General features: G+C 40.8%; 1 protein-coding gene across 2 annotated transcripts in view; it reads left to right on the top strand.

Moving 5' to 3' along the window:
• Positions 1-15,039, top strand: part of odad2 (outer dynein arm docking complex subunit 2) — a 390,232-nt gene that overhangs the window by 107,729 nt on the left and 267,464 nt on the right. The gene's annotated exons all lie outside the window — the stretch shown is intronic.

Genomic DNA, 15,039 nt, shown 5'->3' with positions numbered 1-15,039 from the left:
CACCAGGTTATAGTCCAACAGGTTTAATTGGAAGCACACTTTTTTTAATTTCAAAAATATACTTTATTCATAAAATAATTTGATGGTCTGTACAGTTGATCATGCCATACATATGTAAACACTTACATACAAAGATCAGAATTTATCATTTTTATGTACAAGTCTGTACGTTTTTCAATCATATGCCCATATATTTAGCTGAGGCGTCAGCAGAGCCCAAATAACTCCGTGGGCCCCCTGGTCTTCTTAGGCAGGCAGATGTTACACGGTGGTCTTTCCCCACTGCGCCTTGGCGGCAGCTGCCCCAAGCTTCAGCGCATCCCTCAACACGTAGTCCTGGACCTTGGAATGTGCCAGTCTGCAACACTCAGTCGGGGTCAACTCCTTCAGCTGGAAGATCAACTGGTTTCGGACTGCCCAGAGAGCATCCTTCACCGAGTTGATGATCCACCAGTCACAGTTGATGTTCGTCTCGGTGTGCGTCCCTGGGAACAGACCGTAGAGCACGGAGTCCCGCGTCACGGTGCTGCTCAGGACGAACCTCGACAAACACCACTGCATTCCTCTCCAGACTTCTTCTGTGTAGGCACATTCCAGAAGGAGGTGTGTGACAGCCTCGTTTCCCCCCCCCGCAGCCGCTTCATGGGCAGCGTGCAGTGCGGCTGAGAGTCCGGGGGTGCATAAAGGATCTCACAGGCAGAGCCCTTCTCACCACTAGCCAAGCCATATCTTGGTGCTAGTTGGAATGTTCTGGTGATGAGGCATTCTGCCAAAAGGCTTTGACAGTCTGCTCAGGAAACCGCTCGATAGGATCCGTCCTCTCCTTTTCCCGAAGGGTCTCAAGGACACTACGTGCTGATCACTTCCTGATGGACTTGTGGTCAAAGGTGTTTTTCTAATTGGAAGCACACTAGCTTTTGGAGCGATGCTCCTTCATCAGGTGATAGTGGAGGGCTCGATCATAACACAGAATTTATAGCAAAACTTTACAGTGTGATGTAACTGAAATTATACATTGAAAAATTACATGAAATTAAGTGTGTGGCTTTTTTACATTGGGTTGAAGAATACTTTGTCTTCCCATTAGGAACCCCTGCTCCCTCACCACAAAAACACTTCTTTAAAAGAGAAGTGCCTACTCCAGCACCTTCCCTCACTGTTGCCATCTACTGCACGACTACACTTGCCTGCTCAGTGCCCTCCCTCACAGTCACCACCAGCTGCTGGAAATTCAGATTATTTTCTTTCTGATATAGAAAGTTATTACGACACCGTTAATTAGTTAAGTTATTTTAGTTTCAATGTTAATATTGTTGTCTGAATATTTAAATTAAAGGAGATTAACAATTTATAGTTTTAGCCTCCTAGTTTGCTGTTTGTGGAATTGGATGCCTGTCCTGCTGGCAGACATATCTGTTTCTGAATGTCTGGAAATCCCGTTACTTGTGACCAGATTCAAACAATTGTTGAGAAAGATGAAGTGCATACCATAGAGAGGACCAAATTTTAATGGACTTTTTTTTTCAGGTCAGCAGCAAATGCCATTGTTTTGCCACTGACTGGAAAATCCAGCCCATGATTTTTCAGTATATTGTTGTTTAATTCATCTAAAACAGAACATCGATACTATGGAAATGATAGTGTATCCTTCAATGTTGTTCATTTTACAGGACCTTATTCTTAGGTACAATTATAATTTTTAGAAGTGAAGTTTGTCAAGTTATATGACTGAATTTAAAAGTGTTATGACATTAGAAAACAGATTTCTATGAATTTTTTCAGTTCTTTGAATGCAGTTGCGAATACTCACCTAGAAATGTGCTGGATCAATTATTTTTAATAATATTTTAGTTGTAATATTTTCATCAAAACTAGAGACAAACCTAATTATGCTTGATTGTCCTATTCAATATGTTTTGTAAATAAAATCATAATTTGGGATTGTGTAAGATTTAGGACTTATGACATACCAACCTATGCAAATTAGCATGCTATTTTTCATTGTTTTATGTATTGCTGAGAAGACATTTAAGCCTCAACTCATTGTTTTGAGGATGGAAATTCTGTTTTACAAGTGGATTCTGTATTCACATTACTAAATAACATGTCTGAAGATAGATCTCAAATATTCTCTGTTGCTGATGCTCAGTTACTGATCTTCAATCCCAACAGGATAAGATTTTTAAAATGTAGAATCTTATTTCTGTGAAACAGTTATTATTTATTTGGCTAGAATGATATAGCTCAAGAGTTGATTCTGCGGATTTCTCTGTGCGAATACTAAATCGTTTTAAGAGTCTAGAAAATCAGCAGCATGGTCTGAACTTACTGAATATTTGCATTTTGGCATTTTTAGATTTACATTCTGACTATTGAGAACAAGAAAATGTATGTAAATCTTTAATATGTAAAACTATTCACAGAATTTAAGAATTTCTGTTTCCACATTAGAAAGAAAATAATCTGAAATGAAAATATGGCACATAAAACTTGTGCATTTATGGTGTTTTCCAATTATGATATATTTCTATTTAAAGGTAGAACTAATTTTGTTGTATATTATTGCATTAACTGAATTGATTATTCATGATTAAACTTTAATATTTTGGCATTGTCATAAGGAATACATTTAGGGTGATGAAAACTATTGCTCGTTATACTTTCTCCTCTCTCCCACCATCAAATGCTAGATGCTGCAGCTATAAGTGAACCATAGCCTTTGTTCATCTGAACTTAGTTGTTAACGCTACAATTCTTTAGTCAGACATATGGGCCATAGTGTATAATGTTGCGTATTACCAGACTGTTCCAAAGTAGAAATTAAAACATAGCTGTGTTATTTTTGTTATGTTCTCTTTATTCAGTGCCCTTCTACTATTCATTGGCAAACTAGTGAAACAAGCTGTTCAGTTTGGAAGAGATATTTTTCTATGCAGGCATTTCGTAATATCAGGTTTTTTTTGCACGGATATTAGAATGCCCCACCTAGTGGCCTGGCTAAGAAATATAAAACTTGTCATGCCAGTCTGTAGAATCCACCTTCTCATAGGCTACATGTAACTGAGAATATCAGGAATGTTTGTTTTTCCACATATGAGTTCTAGTATTGGAGATCAGTTAGTTTACCTAATCCATACTTTGCTCTTTGTGGTCTAAACTACATTGTGCTTGAAAATGATAGTGTCCTGTTAATGTGGTTAACAGAGGTCAAATTCACATACTGAATTGTGTTGAACCTGATGAATTCATTAAATTGTTTTTCATCTTTACAAGCTCAACAGAATATTGAGATATGAATTGAATATTTATGCTATAAATTGTTACTCTCTAGTACACAAGACATGCCATATGCTTTTTTTAAAAAAAAGTTCTTATGCAGCTGCCAAGAAAAATTCTGAAAGACTTTTGCACAGGCAGTCAAATGATATAAAAAAGGATTGGTGGTCAGCAGACAGATTGCAATATAGACATCAGATTTATATGCTTTTAAATTAACTATCACTTCAATGTAGAAGTTGTCCTCCATAAAAGCTAATGCTTATGTTGAAAATATCAATCCATTATAATTTTGCAATAACAAGTTGTTTCTCCCAGCTTCAATAGTAGTATAGGTAGGGGTATGCAAATATAAAATGGCATGCTTTCTTTTTTCTATGGCCAATAATTTAACTATTTCAGTGAGACCTCAAAATCAGTGGTTTGTTCTGAAGTGTTCTTACCCACCAGGATTTCGGTTAATCATTTGATGTGCCCTTGGAAGCATAATCAAACATCTCCTGTAGGTTGTATAAAGATAGAAGGTCTAAAACAAAATCTACTACCTGCATCTACAGATTCATAGGTATGAGAGTCAGCAAGCTTTTGAATCTTTGAATGTACAAATTAAAGGTCTTAATATGACAAATTGTTACAAACAGCAAATTTACCTTCTGCTTTATGAAAGTATAATTTAGTTACATTCATGAAGGAATTAGCAATTTAGGTGATTATCATTTTCCAAATTGAACAGAATTAGAAGTTTCTTTTATAATACCATTGCTATGCTGTTGTTATAAATTGGATTTTTTCAGTTGTAATTTAGAATGAAATTATCGATAATATTGTAATGCTTACATGGCAGTGATGTTCACTGAAGATGTGAATAGTTTTAACACAAGTAATGGTGGTGTCTCTGTGGTAATATTTTTCACCTTTGTATTGTTGAAAAAAAGGAAAAAGTTAGAGCACTTTGTTTTCTTGTACCAAAGAACAAATCCTTTCAAAATAGTCGTGAAATAACTCCACAGAGATCGATATGCCATCACCAAGTCTTATTTGCATGTGGAAATTCCTTGACTTGGCATAGCCTTGTCAGAGTCAGCATCAGAATGTCAGTATCTTTGACATTTTTCTTTTTATCTGTCAGCCAGGGCTCCCTGATTGGACCAGATTAATAGCCCCAATCAGGGAACTCATATTATATAAGGCCCAGCTGTCTGACCTTGTTACAGTCACTACATCCCTCACCCTCTGAGTCCGAGGACATAGGTCAGTTCCTTTTCTTGGAGAGCCTCACCATCAAATGCCACCCCTTCTATCTACCACGGGAATTTACTGCTGCTATACTAACTGCTGTGTATATATCGCCACAAACAAAGGTTGAGGAAGCTCTGGATGTGCTGTACTCCACCGCTAACACTCTGGAGATGGAACACCCCGAGTCCCTGTTTATTGTGACGGGTGATTTCAATCAAGGCAATCTAAGGAAGGTGTTGCCCAAGTACCACCAAAATATTACCTGCCCCACTGGGGGCCCGAACATTTTACACCACTGCTACACCACAGTGAAAGATGCCTACCGCTCCATCCCCCGCCCTCATTTCGGGAACTCCAACCACAATGCTGTGCTTCTCCCAGCTTACAGGCAAAAGCTCAAGCAGGAGAGGCCTTTGCAGATACATGTCCAGTGCTGGTTGGAGGAGGCAGAGGATCAACTCTGGTGCTGTCTGGAATCAGCTGATTGGGCCATTTTCAAACAGTACACTACCACCATCAAAGACTTTATCACCAAGTGTGTGGAGGACTGCATACCGAGGAGGTCAACCCGGGTGTTCCCCAACAGGAAACCCTGGATGAATCAGGACATACAGAACCTGCTAAAACCCAGGCATGAGGCCTTATATAAGGAATCCAAGTATGACCTTTGCAGATCCATTAAGGCAGCCAAGGAACAAAGCTGATGCAAACTTGAGAGCCAGACGTACACCTGATGACTATGGCAAGGATTGAATGACATCACTGGTTCTAAGAAGAGACAGTGCCAAAGAGCAGACAATGACGTATCCTTCTGAGATTGCCTTCTACACTCGCTTTGAGTAGAATGTCGGCGGAGAGATAACACCTCTTCCGACAAGTCCTGATGAACCTATCCCAACAGTCACTGCATCAGAGGTCAGCTCAGTTTTCCTTTGTGTGAATCCAAGGAAAGCGATGGGACCAGACGGAATACCAGGTCATGCACTCAAAGCATGCGCAGATCAGATCAACTGGCAGAGGTTTACTTGGATATCTTCAACCTCTCCCTGCAGCAGCCACTGGCACACACACACCGGCACTCCTATGCACACAGATACACTCGGACACACGTATACACAAGACACACCCCCCTCCCCAACCTCCCACCGCCCCCCACATATCCTCCAAGGTCCAGGAAGACGAAATCCATCAAGTCTCGAAAGGTTTTCGTATCTGGTGCTCAGAAAATTAGGTTCCTAACAACAGAAAATGCTGTAGGTCTAAAAGCTGGCAGAAGAGTTACTTGTTGCTTTTCATCTGCCCCAATGCCATTTGCCCTGATAAAATAAAGCATTATTTTCATGTACTGGGCCAGATCTTTGACAGCAGAGTCGAATGAGTCAAGTTCTCAAATAATGGAATGATGCAAGAAATGCTAACCCCAACTCAAGAAGCCTGAACACATGCACCAGCCAGTTTCGCAACAGTTTCTACCCTACTGTTGTTAGAATACTGAATGGACTCACAAACTCTTTAACATTCGCCTGTACCTGCGTTTTTGTTTTTGCGACTGTTTACCTATGATTTACTATCTATGCTACTTAACTATGTGATCTGCTTGTATTGCTCACAAGACAAAAGCTTTTCACTGTACCTCGGTACATGTGACAATCAATCCAATTCAACTCTCCTGGGTCATTTTAACACTGGATCAGGTTCCTTTGACGTGGCATCCAATGGGTGTATGTAATGCATGGAAGCCCGCCTCTTGCCCCAGGAATGCCTTGGTACAAATGTACTCTCTCCTTTTACTGAAAAAGGTGTTGATGCAGCTACATCCATAATGTACCATCTCAAATTCTGAAGTCTCATCAACACTTGATGGAGGGGGTGAACCCATGGGTTCTGGCAGCCTTTCTGACTGTTCCAAGGAGCAGGGTAGGTTTTGCTCCTGCACCGTTCGTATGGTCCATGTACTTCTTCAGACTGTCGCACCAACCTGAACTTTATATGTCACTGGTCCTGACGTTGCATGACCATGTTTCTTAATCAGGCAGGGTCATTTCTTAGACCAAACTTTGTCCCCTGGTTCAAACTGTCTCTCTTGCTTGGCCGGGTCTTGTGTCGAGCACTGGCATTCCTGATGCTGCTTCACACACACCCCCTCCCCCCCAACCTCCCACCGCCCCCCACATATCCTCCAAGGTCCAGGAAGAAGAAATCCATCAAGTCTCGAAAGGTTTTCGTATCTGGTGCTCAGAAAATTAGGTTCCTAACAACAGAAAATGCTGTAGGTCTAAAAGCTGGCAGAAGAGTTACTTGTTGCTTTTCATCTGCCCCAATGCCATTTGCCCTGATAAAATAAAACATTCTTTTCACGTACTGGGCCAGATCTTTGACAGCAGAGTTGAATGAGTCAAGTTTCTCAAATAATGAAATGATGCAAGAAATGCTAACCCCAACTCAAAGATGATTATTATGAGCAAATTTCTTCTGGAGTGCGCTTTCTTGCGACCACTGAAATAACACCACAGAAGCTGGTACCCTGTCACCAAGTCTTCCTTTGTTTACACATGGTAAGTCTTTGATTCTGGCACAGCCTTGTCAGAGTCAGCACCACAGTGTCAGTATCTCTGACACTTTTCTGTTTATCTGTCAGCTATGGCTGCCTGTTTGGACCAGATTAACAGCCCAATCAGGGAACTTATTCTGTGAGTTCTAGCTGGTTGACTTCATTACAATCCCTGCAACTGGTTCCGTCTATGTGCATGTTTTTGAATTGTAGATTAAAAATGGAACATGCATTTCAATTTTGGAGCATGTTTGTTGCTTTTGGATGTTTTTTATATATGAAAGAGGTTTACAACAAAAATATGTGAATCCATGAAACAGAACAATTGGATCATTGCTGAAATGATTGGCAGCAATGTTACTTTAGTAGCATTTTTCTCTTTCTTGAGAGAGCACTTTAAATAATGGTTTAACTTCTATAAAAATGCTATTGTGTCTGATGGCAGCAAAAAAACAGGTAGCGAGTACAATCCTTTTCATTTTTCTAAAATAAGCGTGCTACTCTATGTTTGCTTCCAAATGTAAGCATTTGTCCCAATATGTATTGATTTGTATAATTTCTCTTTCATACCATAATTCTAACACTGGAAGATTATTACCTTTTTAAGAGTAAATTTGACGTATTCTAGATGACAGCCACAGAAGACAAAAAGTCTTTAACTTTTTAGAATCTTCAGTTTCTAAATTTTGTACATAACCATATATTAACTGTTGTTTTAATAAACCAAAACACATGTAGCAACAAGTATGAGAGTTTCTGAAAATGGGTTTGAGGTTCTGTGATTAGCACGTGGTACCCAGCAGGCTAATTTCATTCTCCATGATTGCTGAATGCAGTCCTGCTAACTGTGCTCTCCATTGATTGTATGGGGCTACCCTCCCAGCCCCCGAATAATGTGAACATTGGCAAGTCAATTGAGAAAATAATGTAAGGTAGTGTAACAACCTTGATTGTTGTTAAGTCTTTCATCTTTTAAAATGGGTTTCATCTTTTAGAATGTTGTGTGATTTTTAACTTTGTCCGTCCCAGTCCAATACCGGTTCCTCCACATCAAACTAATTAAGGTAGAGAGATCACAACAAGTGATCAAGGCGATAGTGTCAAACAGGACAATAAGGAAGATTTTACAAATACAGAACAGAATGGTGGGGTTACATGTAATGTGACATGAACCCAAGATCACGTTTGAGGCCATCTTCATGGGTATGGAACTTGGCTATTAGTTTCTGCTCAGCGATTCTATGTTGCTGTCTATCTCAAATGTCCTGTATGACTGTTGAAGTATTGCCTGACAGGGGGGAAACATTCCTGTCTGGCAATTAGTGCGTTGTGTCCATTCATCCATTGTTGTAGCCTCTGCACGATCTCACCAATATACCATGCTTCAGGGCATCCTTGCCTGCAGCGTGTGACAACATGGCTGAGTCACATTAATATCTGCTGGTGTATGTAGTGGGTGGTGTTCCCACATTTGATGTTAGTATCCATGTCGATGATCTGCCATGTCTTGCAGAGGTTGCCTTGGCAGGGTTGTGTGATGTTGTGCTCGATGTTCTGAAGGCTGGATAGTTTTCTGAAAATGATGGTCTGTTCAAGGTTTGGCAGTTGTTTGAAGGTGGGAAGTGGAAGCGTAGGGATGCTCTTGGTGAGATATTCATTGTCATCAATGAGATGTTGAAGGCTGTGAAGGACATGATATAGCTTCTCTGGTCTGGGGAAGTACTGGACGATGAAGGGTAGTCTATTACTTGTGTCCTATGTCTCCATTCTGAGGAGGTCTTGCGGGTTTTCACCATGGCATGTCAGAACTGGTGATTGGCGAGTTGAGCATCATATCCCATTCTTATGAGTGTGCCTTTCAACATCTTTACATGTCCATCGCATTCCTCCTCATCTGAGCAGATCCTATGTAAATGCAGGGTTTGTCCATAGAGGATGGCTTCTTTAGTCTGTTTAGGTTGGAAGTTAGAGAAGTGCAGCATTGTGGACTTGTGGTAGAGTGAGGTACTGAGATGTCTATCTTTGATGAAGATGTGTATGTCTAAGCATGAGACTGATTCTGAAGAGTAGTCCATGGTAAGTCTGATGGTATGTTGAAACTTGTTGATATCGTTGTGTAATCATTTCAGTGATTCCTCACCATGAGTACAAAGAAAGAAAATGTCATTAATGTATCTGGTGTATAGCATTGGCTGGAGGTCCTGTGCAACAAAGAAGTCTTGTTCTAACTTGTGCATGAAAGTGTTGGTGTGTTGGGGTGCAAATTTAGTCTCCATGGCTGTTCCATGTGTCTGGATAAAGAGCTGGTTGTCAAAGGTGAAGACATTATGGTTGAGGATGAAGTACGAGTTGTAGGATGGATGTCTGGAAATTGGCAGTTGTTGGTATTGAGTACCATGGCAATGATGCTGTTATTGTGTGGGATGCTGGTGTAGAGTGCCGAATGTCCATTTTGATGAGGAATGTTCCTGGTTTGACTGGTCCATGGGGCTGAGTTTCTGTAAGAAGTCTGTAATGTCACGACAGAAACTGGGGGTTGTATGTAAAATGAGTTTCAAGATGCCTTTGACATAGAGAGGTTCTCACAAAGAGTCCCATTGCATGATACAATGAGATGTCTAGGAGCTTTGGCTTTGTGCATCTTCAGAAGGTAGTGGAAATCTGCAATGCAAGACGTACGATGGGGCAGCACTGCTGCCTCACAGCGCCAGGGACCTAGGTTCGATTCCAGCCTTGGGCAACTGACTATGGGGAGTTTGCACATTCTCCCCGTGTCTGCATGGGTTTCCTCCGAGTGCTCCGGTTTCCTCCCACAGTCCAAAGATTTGCAGGTCAGGTGAATTGGCCATACTGAATTGCCATAATGTTAGGTACATTAGTAAGAGGGAAATGGGTCTGAGTGGGTTACTCTTTGGAGGGTTGGTGTGGACTTGTTGGGCTGAAGGGCCTGTTTACTGTAGGGGATTATATCTAATCTGATCAATACGCAGGATGAGAGTACATAGTATACTCTGAAGGTCTTGATCAGTCCGTAGAGTTGACGAGTGTTTTCTATGGCCGCATCGGCAGGTAATTGTCTGTAGTGTTTCTAATTATTCAGTTGTCAGTTGCAGTAGACCATTCTATTCTGCAAAATGCTAATTCTTCCTTTGATGATAATGATGTTGTGATTGGTCTTGAGAGCATGGATGGTGTTGCATTGTTTTTGGGTGATGTTTTGTGCTATCTTGTGAGCATAGCTAATGAATCTGGAGTTAATGCATCTCTCAATGGCTTGAGCATACATATTAAGCTTAGGGCAGCTGCCTTCTGGATGGGACCAGTTCGACTCTTTCTTCTTTGTTCGTTGTACTGGGAATCTCTGTCATTGGATATCTCATTGGCCTCGCTGCTGACATCTTGAGGTTTGTGGAAGAACTCCTGGAGCCTCGTTCACTGGATGAATTCCTCTGTGTCTGCCATTAGACCAAGAGACTCCATTTTGGTAGTGGGGCAGAAATTGAGCCTCAGCTGAGAATTTTGATTGTAACTTATGTAAGATAAATATTGATTTAAACAACATTGTACAGTCAAGACATCATCCCTGTGCCAAAGAAAATGAATGCAGCATGCTTCAATGACTACCACCTGTTTGATCCGACCTTCACATATATGAAGTGCTTCAGAGTTTAGTCATGGCACACATCTACTTTAGTCTCCCAGGCTGCTTGATATTTTGCAATTCGCCCACCATCGCAACAGGTCCACGGCAGATCCCTGGCCCTATACTCATCACTGGCACATATGGATAACAAGGATACCCATGTCAGGCTCCTACTTATTGACTACACCTCTGTCTTCAACATCATAATTCCAACCAAACTCATCTCCAAACTCCTAGATCTCTGCTCTGCCCTCTGTGACTGGATCCTCAACACTTCCTGACCGACAGACCGCAATCAGTGAGAAGGCACCACAGCACCTCCTGAACACCAGTGGCCTACAATACTGTGTATTTAACCCCTTACTATACTCCCTATACACTCATGACGGTCTGCCCAAATTTTATCCTAACTCCATTTACAAGTTCGCTGACGACATGACCATTGTAGGCCAGATCTCAAACAGACAGAATGAGACAGAATACAGGAAAAAGTGCTTGGTGCCATGATGTAAAAATAACAATCTCTTCTTCAATGTCAGCAAAGTGAAAGAGCTGGTCATTTACTTTAAGAAGCAAGGTGAAGGGCACACCCCTGTCTATTTTAATTGGTGGAGATGATCAAGAGCATCAGGTTCCGACGAGTGATGATCATCAACAATCTGTCCTGATCCACCACGTTGATGCAATGGTCAAGAAAGCACAACAATACCTTTACCTCCTTCAGGAGGCGAAGGAAATTCAGCATGTCCATAAAGACTCTAAACATTTTTTATAGAAAGCATTCTATCCAGATGCTTCATGGCTTGGTATGGCAGCTGCTCTGCACAGACTGTAAGAAACTGCAGAGAGTTGTGAACACTCAAGCCAACCTTTCATCTATTGACTCCATCTGCACTTCACGCTGTCTCAGGAAGGCAACCAATGTAATCAAAGACCCCTCTCACCCTGGTTATAATCTTTTCCAACCTCTTCCATTGGGTGGAAGATATGAAAGCTTAAGCACATATATCAACAGATTCAAGATCAGTTTGTTCTCCACTATTAGACTTCTGAATCGACTTCTCAAATTTTAAATTTAATGTTGAACTCACTGTAAATGCACCTTCTCTACAGCTGTAGTATGGTATTCTTCACTCTGTTCTATTTGCCCTAATGCACTTTGCATGGTGTGATCTGCTTGTACTGCAGTGTACTGAGGTACACATGACAATAATGGGTCCAATCAGAATTAAAACTGGTAACCTAGTAATAATGCTAGCTTATATTTGATCTTACCTTAATGCTCTCAATTTTTCCAATACTTCAGAAAGATGATATTTAAAATGTAAAATTGTTCCAGCTGCAAAAGTATAGATAAGAAAAGTATTTTTGCTATCAATTGAGTTGGACAAATTAATATTAATCTTGTATTTCCATGATTACTTGTGTGAATATTGACTATGAAATCTAGGATGGGTTGTTTTTTTTACTTTCTCTGCTTCTTTTCAGGAATAACAAATTATTACGCCTTCTTGTTACCACTCCCTTAAGTTAAAAACCACACAACACCAGGTTATAGTCCAGCAGCTTTATTTGGAAAAACTAGCTTTTGGAGCACTGCTCCTTTATCAAGTGGTTGTGAAGCATACACAGAATTAATAGCAAAACTTTACAGTGTAATTAAATTATATATTGAAAAAGACCTAGATTGTTTGTTAAGTCTCTCATCTTTTAAAATGGGCATGTTGGTTTCAGTTCTTTCAGTTCTTTCCAGGGCTTTCTTGAAATTACATTCTCAAGTCAACTTTAACAGTAGGTACCGTGTTGGCCCAGGTAATGCATTGAAGGTGTGAGGTGCCCTGTGTGAGACTGTCTGTGTCCCAATATTCAGACTGATTCTAATCTGAAAAAGGGATTTACAGAATCTTACATAGATTTAAGCCACTTTTGAGCAAAGTAAAATGTAACTCTGCAAATACAAATTCACCCCACAAACTTATGGGGGTGTATGTGCAGAGGGGAGTATGAGCATCTGTGAGAGACTGTGTATGCGTATGAGTGTAAGGGGCATAAATCTGTGAGAGGGTGCTTGTGTGAGTGTGGGAATGTATGTGTGAGCGTATGAGAGAGTGTATGCGTGAGTGTATGGGTCTGTAGGACTGTGTATATGTGTCTGTAGGAGTGTGTGTGTGTGTGTGTGTGTGTGTGGTGCAGTGGGGTCACCTGCAGTGTGACATGAACCCAAGGTCCCGGTTGAGGCAATCCCCATGGGTACCGAACTTGGCTATCAGCCTCTGCTCGGCCATTTTCCATTGTTGCCTGTCCGGAAGTCTGCCTTGGAGGATGGTCACCTAAAGGTCCAAGATCAAATGTCCCAGACAGCTGAAGTGTTCTCCAACTGGGAGGGAACACTCCTGTCTTTTGATTGTTGTGCAATGTCCGTTCATCCGTTGCCGTAGCCACAGCTCACCAATGAACTATGCCTCAGTACCTCGGTACCCATAGGGATCACCTCAGCTGGGACCTTGAATTCATGTCACACTACAGGTGCACCCCACTGCACTACACACACACGCACGCACACACTCTCACACACACACACACACACACACACACACACACACACACACACACACACACACATTTGCATCCTCCAGAAACTTTAGAATGCTGTAGGATGCATTTCTTTGATCCAAGTCTGTGTGCCATCCTCATTCTGCCACATAGCCCACAGAAAGGCATCACATTCTTTAATGCTGATGTAACTGCAGTTTTCTGTCTTTCTGAGAGATATCTTTCTCTGTCCAAAAACACTCTGAAATGGGAGGAATTTCCATAGTTAGTCCAGCTGCTGTTGCCTTTTTTTTTGACATTTGAAACACAGCACATAAGTTTCAATCAGAAACAGAATTTGCTGGCAAAACTCAGCAGATCTGGAGGCATCTGTCGTAAGAAGGCAGAGTTAATATTGTGAGTCTGATGACTCTTCATCAGAACTCCACAGGACACTAAGACCCTTCTGAGACAAGTCACAGGACTCAAACCTTTAACTCTGCTTTTTCCTCACAGATGCTTCCAGACCTGATGAGTTTTCCCAGCAATTTCTGTTTTAGTATCAGACCCACAGCACCCACAGTCCTTTATTTTATTCATGCAAGTTTCAATAGCTTATTCTGCACCCCTGTTGTCCCACCTGTCACTAATCCATACAGACTTGCTGTAAGGCAGAAATTGTAGCAGATCATAAGACTCTTCCTTCCTCTATTTTACCTTGAAATAAGAAAAGGTTTAAAATGTAATAAGTTAATAAAACCTCATGTTCATAACACCAATGTGCTCAGAAATTAAAAATGCAGCTCATGGATTAGAATGCTTCCTTTTGTTTTAAATCCAACTGTGTTTCCCTCAATATGCAAGTTAAATTCAAGTAATATAACTGAAAATAAAGTTTCAACCATTTCCTAAGTGGTCTAAATCATAGTGCATAAAAATGAGTTTCCTCATGTTGTTTCTTTTGCAAATCGCTTTAAATCACTGCCATGTGGTTTCGACTCTTCTCCCAATAGGAACAATTCCTCCCTACGTATTCTGTTGGGACAATTTATGTTTTTGAACATTTCTATTAAATGTCTCAGTTTTCTCTTTGAAGGGAGGTGTGGTACTGTCATGACCCATTGAACTCAATCAGTGGTAGAGAAACTGTTGGAGAAAATAATGAAGGAGAAAATTAATCTCTATTCAGAGAAGCAAGGTTTGATTAAGAATAGTCAGCATAGCTTTGTCAGAGGAAAGTCATGCCTAACCAAGATTGGTTGAATGTTTCCAGGAGGAGACAAAGTGTGTAGTTGATGATAGCGCAATTGATGTAGTTTATATGATTTCACCAAGGCCTTTGACAAGGTTTAACATGAGAAATTATTAAATAAGATAAAAGCTCATGAGATCCTGGGTAACTTAGCAGGTTGGATCAAAAATTGGCTCAGTGGCAGGAGACAAATGATTATTGTAGAAGGCTGTTGTGTGACTGGAGTCCAATATGCAGTGTCAGACCATAGGCATCAGTATTGAGTGCCTTATTGTTTGTAATATTCATAGAACATAGAATGTTACAACACAGTACAGGCTGTACGGCCCTCCATGTTGGATCATCCTGTGGAACCAATCTGTAGCCTATCTACCCTACACTATTCCATTTTCATCCATATGTTTATCCAATGACTATTTAAATGGCCTTAAAGTTGGCGAGTTTACTACTGTTGCAGGCAGGGGATTCCATGTCCCTACTCTGAGTAAAGAAACTACCTCTGACATCTGTCCTATATCTATCATCCCTCAATTTAAAGCTATGTCC

The sequence above is a fragment of the Chiloscyllium punctatum genome, chromosome 8, assembly GCF_047496795.1.
Source record: "Chiloscyllium punctatum isolate Juve2018m chromosome 8, sChiPun1.3, whole genome shotgun sequence".
Taxonomy (NCBI): domain Eukaryota; kingdom Metazoa; phylum Chordata; class Chondrichthyes; order Orectolobiformes; family Hemiscylliidae; genus Chiloscyllium; species Chiloscyllium punctatum.
This window is presented reverse-complemented; position numbering and strand designations above follow the sequence as displayed.